The following is a 6,683-nucleotide window of genomic DNA, read 5'->3' as shown; positions in this document are numbered from 1 at the left end:
CTCCCCTGTTGAACAGGAAGCCCAACTTGGGGCTCTATCCCAGGACTCTGGGATCATGACCTGAGCTGAAGGCAGATGCTTAACCAGCTGAGCCACCCAGATGCCCCTCTTAATGGCTTTTTATTTTAAGCTCTTATATTTTGGTCATTGGTCCATTTTGAGTTAGTTTTTTTATATGGGGTGAGGTCGGGTTTCAACTTCATTCTTTTGCATGAGACTATCCAGTTGTCCCAGCACCATTTGTTGGCAAGACTAGTCTTGCCCCATTGAATGATTTTGGTACTCTTGTCAAAAAGCAGTTGAGCATGGACATGTGGTTTTATTTCTGAACTCTCATACTGTCTTGAACAGTTTGTAGTAAATTTTTAAATTGGGCAGTGTGTCTTCCTACCTTGCTTTTCTTTTTCAAAATTGTTTTGGTTATTCCAAGTCCCTTGAATTTCCATATGAAGTTTAGAATCAGCTTGTCAATTTCTACAAAGAAGTCAGCTGGGATTCTGGTAGGGATTGCATTGAATCTGTAGATCAATTTGAGAAGTATTGCCATTTTAACAATATTATCTTCTGATCCATAAATGCAGGATGTTTTTCCATTTATTTAGATAGTCTTTACTTATTTCAACAATGTTTTGCAGTTTTCAGAGCATGATTTTTGTACTTTTGTTTTTAAAGAACTTTTTCTTATTGAGGTGAAGTTCATACAACATAAAATTAACTATTTTAACGTGTATAATTCAGTGGCACATTCACTATGTATTCATCACACATTCACAGTACTGTACAACTGCCACTTTTGTCAAGTTCCAAACATTTTCATCACCCCAAAGGACAACCTTGTACCCATTAAGCAGCCCCTCCCCATTCCTCCCTCCCTGCCTTTCCTGACCGCCAGCAATTTTCCTTCTTTGTGTAAGGATTTGTCTATTCTGGGTATTTCATATAAATGAAATTATACTATATGTGACTTTTTGTGTTTCTCTTCTTTTACTTAACATAATGTTTGGGAGGCTCATTGACATGTAGCACGTATCTGTACTTCAGTACTTTTTATAGCTGATCAATATTCGATTGTGTTATGTATACCGTATTTCATCGATCCATTCATCGTTTGATGGACATTTAGGGTGTTTCCACCATTTGACTATTGTGGATAGTGCTGCTATGTACATTTGTTTGCAAGTATTTGAGCTCTTATTTTCACTTATCTTGGCTATTCTAGCAGTTCCCTAGGGCTGCCATAACAGATTCGTGCCAGAGAAACTTACTCTTTCACAGTCGTAGAGGCTACAAGTCCTCAGTCACAGTTGTTGCCTGGGCCATGCTCTTTGGGCTCTTCCCTTTGTCCTCTAGGGAAGGATTCTTTCTTGCCTCCCCCAGCTTTTGGTGACTCCAGGTGTTCTTATCTTTGGGGCTGCCTACCTCCGATCTCTGCCTTCACATGGTCTTCCTCTTTTATGTCTGAGTGTCTCAAATCTTCCTCTGCCTTCCCTTATAAACCACACCATTGGATTTACATCCCACCCTAAACCAGGATGATCTCATCTCAAAATCTTTGACTTAATTGCACCTGAACAGACTATTTTCCCGAATAAGGTCACATTCACAGGTTCCAGAAGTTAAGACTTGAACATATCTTTTGGAGGGCCACTATTCAGCCCACCACAGTCCACCTTTTGGCCCCCCCAAATTCATGTCTGTCTCATGTGCCAAGCATATTTAGCCCCAAATCCCTCAAAGTTTCGATACATGATAGTAACATTTTAATCCAAAATCTCATCTAAATTTTTTTTTTGAGATTTTATTTATTTATTTATTTGACAGGGAGAGAGAGCACAAGCAGGGGGAGCAGGAGAGGGAGAAGCAGGCTCCCCGCTGGGCAAGGAGCCCGATGCGGGGCTCAATCCCAGGTCCCTGGGATCGTGACCTGAGCTGAAGGTAGACGCTTAATGACTGAGCCACCCAGGCACCCCTCATCTAAATATTGTCAGCTCAAAGTCCCAAATACGATTTTCTAAATCATCTAGATCAGGTATGGGGAAGACTCTGGGTATGATCCATCCTAGGACAAAATTCCTTTTCATCCGTGGCTATTGGAACCTGAAAAACAAGTTATATGCTTTCAAGATACAATGGTAGACAGACATAGAGTAAACATTCTGCTCAAGGAAGTAGAATGTGGAGGAAGTGAAGTGTCACAGGTGCCAAGCAAGTTTGAGATCCAGTAGGGCCAATTCCATTAGGTTTCCAGGCTGGAGAAGAACCCTGTATGGCTTGATGCTCTGCCTTCCTGCCTCACCGGCCTGTCGCTCTGCCCTCTGCTTCTGCTTTCTTCATCTCCGCCTCTGCCTTTGGAGTCATTCTTTCTTTTCCTGAAGGGTAGCACATGTTTGAAGACAGCAAAGGAGTTCAGCAGAGAGAGACAACAGGTTCCATGACTGAGCCTAGGTTCACACCACCATTAAGAGGTAGACTCTGCAAAAGAGATTGAGAAGGGGAACTGGCGAGGTAGGAGGGATACAGGAAGTGTGCTTTCCTGGAATCCACGTGAAGAAAGTGTTTGAAGGAAGGAGTGATCAGTTGTATAAACGCTGTCAATGAGAGTGATGACTGAGGATTCGTTTAAAAATGGGAGTCTGATTACAGTGGATTCAAAAGAGAAAGAGAGGAGGAATTTGGGACAGTGAGTATATCAACTTTTTTGAGGAAATTTGCTGTAAAGGACAGCAGAAAAATAGGTAGGTAGTTGCAGGATGAAGTGGAGTCACCGGAGGTTTCTTGGTTTGCTTTTGTTTTTGTTTAGTTTTAAATAAACTTAATTGCAAAGACATTATAAAGAGTTCTCATATACCCCACACCATGTTTCCCCTGTTGTCAGCATCTTACGTTATTATGGTGCATTTGTTGCGATTAATGAACCAACATAAATATATCACTATTAACTGAAGTCTATACTTTATTTAAATATCCTTATTCTTTACCACCCCCCCCCCCCCGCCAAATGTCCTGTCTCTTTTCCAAGGTCATCCAGGATACCACACACTTTCATTTGTCCTGTCCCTCAGTCTCCTCCAAATCGTCAAACCAGGTTAGATTAGAACATCAGAAGGGGGAATGAAGCATGAGAGACTATGGACTCTGAGAAACAAACTGAGGGCTTCAGAGGGGAGGGGGGTGGGGGAATGGGATAGACTGGTGATGGGTAGTAAGGAGGGCACGTATTGCATGGTGCACTGGGTGTTATATGCAACTAATGACTCATCGAACTTTACATCAGAAACCGGGGATGTACTGTATGGTGACTAACATAATATAATAAAAAATATTTAAAAAAAGATCAGAACAGTCTTTTCCAGGTTTTGCCTCTAAATAAGTTAGAAAGAAACTGGTTTTCAGAGTTTTGTTGTTTTTAGAATTGAGGAGGAAGGACTTTTGACTTCTCTATTTGTGATTTTTGCACTTATATTCATTTGGGGGTTAGTCAATGAGTTTCTCTTCTTGTGTTGCCCTTGTTTAGTTTTGGTGTCAAGGGTAAATTCACTTCATAAAATGAATTGGGTAGCTCTCCCTCTCTCCATTCCTTGAAACAGAGTGATAGGGATTTGGTTAAACCGTTGCCCTTGGTGACTCTCTTGGCGGAGCAGCGCTAAAGGCGGAGAAGATAATCTGAGGATGGGTTAAACCGGTGTTGGGGATTAAAAAGACTCTAGTTTTGAGTGAAGCCCAGGGCAAGATAAGGCCTGCAGCAGGTCCAGACCGCCCTGCAAACTGCTCTGCCATTTCAGCCATATGGTCCGGCAGATCTCATGGTGCTCGAACGTCAGCAGCAGATAGAGATGTTGTTTGGCACCTTTGACAGGCCACTAAAGGTGAATCACAGCACAGACCCTGAAGATTTTGGAGTAAAGCTTTGCTATCCTCTGAGGATAACCAGTCTCCTTTTGAGAAACGGCTTTTGGCTTTGCTATTGGGCTCTCATAGAGACTGAACTCTTGACCATGAGCCACCAAATGACCATGTGACCTAAACTCTCACTGTGAACTTGATCTTGTCTGACTTACCAAGTCGAATGTTGGCATGCACAGTAACAGTACATCATCACATAGAAGTGACTGTGTGAAACTGGACCCCAGCAATCCCTGAAGGTGCAAGTAATTTGCACAAGGAAGTGACCCAAATGCCTGTGGTTTCATGGGGGGTCCCCTGTGATTAACTGATGAGGAAGAGAAAACTCAGGCCCAGAGTACAGATGGGTCTGCATGGTACACAGGCACCACGTGAAAGTGGACAACTGTACTTCTCAAGCTCCTTTCTGGGACATCCCTGAAGGCACGTGGTGGAAAGAAATCCTCCTAGGGGGCAGAACATCAAGCAGGGCACTTGGTTGTTCATTTCATCTGGAAGGAAAAGTGGCCAGAGGTAGGAATCTATATTAAATAATGGACTGTAGTCAGTGGGTTGGCTAGATGGCCAGGGACTTGGAAGAAAACTGGTGAGAACAGGTCTGAGGATAATCCTCTTTCAGCTGACAAAGAATGTGATGATATTTGTAGCCCGTGTGAATGCTCGCCAAAGGGTGCCCTCAGCAGAAGAGGATTTTAATAATCAAGTGGATAGAATGATCTGTTCTGTGGATACCAGTCGGCCTCTTTCTCCAGCCACCACTATCATTGCTCAATGGGTTCATGAACAAAGTGGCCATGGAAGCAAGGATGGAGGATAGGCATGGGCTTAGTGACTTGGACTGTGACTCACCAAGGCTGAGCTGGCTGCAAGTCAGGCTTGATGTATTTTCTTCCTTCCTTTTCTTCTAGAGAGTCGGTTGTTAAACTTTTAACATCACACCACTTGTTAATACCTACACTGTCAGTTAGTGGCTATAGGACATTGTTCATATTACTAAATCTCCATGACTCAGTTTCCTTATCTGCAAAATGATGAAGATAACACCCTCTATTTTATAGGGATGTTTTGAATATTAAATAAGTTACCGTAAGTAAAGCATTTAGAAGAGTACCAGGCACACAGCAAGCAACACCTCGTAAGGTTTGGCTGTTACTACTATCATCGCCATCATCAGTATCACTGTGTTTGCTGCTACGATTATCACTGTCCCTGTAGCTTGTCTGCGTGGCCTTCCGTTGGCTCACACAAGGTTCACAGCCTTGGGGGATACAAACACCCAGGAGTCCAGATGCTGAGGGGTGCATGGTTGGGTCCCTGCGAGTGACTCGTTATTGCTATAGTCAGATAGACAGCTTGTTCAGTTTCCCAGAGAACAGAGCAGGGGAGGAGGCTTGGGGATGATGGAATGGGCCCGTGGCCGAAAGGCAGGCTGTCTGGGTTCTAGTCTCCTCTACTAAGTCATAGAGGCCAATGACTTTCCTTCTCTGGGCTTCGTTTTCCTGGCTGTAAAAGAGGAGTGGGGAGCTGACCTTGAAGGCCCCTTCTGACTCAGCAGTGAAGTGACCAGAACCACTATCAATGCCTCGCTGAGGACCTGGCCTGTGACAAGTGCTCAGCAAGTGTCTGTCCCCATCGTTCTCATTATCTGTAAAACGGGGACCATAACAATTGCCTTATAGGAGTGCTGGGAGGACCTGGTGAAAAAAACACGCGTGCAAGTGCTCTGTAAAGTGCTGTCAGCCTGTCCCAGAGCACCAGTAACATAATCTTGATCATTACAGTCATCACCACCTCCTGCTATCCCTCAGCTCCTTCCCCAGACACAAACCCAGAAACTTTCTGGGGCATCTGTCTTAGCAAAGGAGAGCCAATTGCCACAGGGTCCCTCCCAGAGGCATTCTCTGCCTGGGGCCAATTAGACAGCCCAGGTGGTTAGCACTGTGGGCCCCAGCCCTCCCCTTCTCGAAAGCCCATCCTCTGCACCTTGAGGCCTGTGGGCCCCTGGGTCCAGAATCAAGCATCTGGAGTGCAGTCCTCTCTCATGCCAAACCCCTACTGAGGACTGCAACCAGCTCTGGGGACGGCAGACGGGATTTCAGTTAGAGGTCAGGTATAGCCCTCCGTCTGGACTGGAGCACTGAAGCATGTGATATCATGGACACGGCCCCAGCCTGGGAGGCAGGCATCAGGGTTCTGGGGCTGGCTGGTCCATTGTCTAGCTAAATCCCTTGGCTCTTCCTGGCCATGTTTCATTTTCTGGGAAACAGAGGGTAGGACCATGCTGGGCAGTCTTTAAGTAATTCCGTCCTTTGGAAACTCAGGGCGGCCCGAGTTTCATCCTGTTTATGACCCTAGACTGCTTCTGACCTGGGGGCAAGTCGCTGTACCTGCCTGGGCCTCAGTTTTTCTCATCCATCCAGTGGGGAGATAGGCACCTGCATGGACATCTCTTCACAGCTAAAGTGAGGGTACAAGGTAAGTACGAGGAGAGGTAGGGCCTTGGCTCAGAGCAAGGGGTACTTATTGTTTGCGTCATGGTTCTGAGAAAGAGAATTGAACGAGGCACGTTTTTATCGTCCTGAGTTCTGGGCCCAAACTCGGTCCTCCCCTGAATCTCGGAGCTCATCAGGCTGGGCTGGAGGAAGTGGGGGGATATAGTTGGGGTACAGGGGAAGACCCCCACAGGGCAGTCCTCTGAGAGTGTAGCTGAGGCTGAGGACCCCCCCCCCCCCGCCCCTCCCAAGGAACCATGAAGGACCCTCTGTTCTCCTAGCCCCAGA

The sequence above is a fragment of the Ursus maritimus genome, unplaced genomic scaffold (assembly GCF_017311325.1).
Source record: "Ursus maritimus isolate PB19 unplaced genomic scaffold, ASM1731132v1 scaffold_12, whole genome shotgun sequence".
NCBI classification, from domain to species: Eukaryota; Metazoa; Chordata; class Mammalia; order Carnivora; family Ursidae; genus Ursus; species Ursus maritimus.
Note: the sequence above shows the minus strand (reverse complement) of the source record.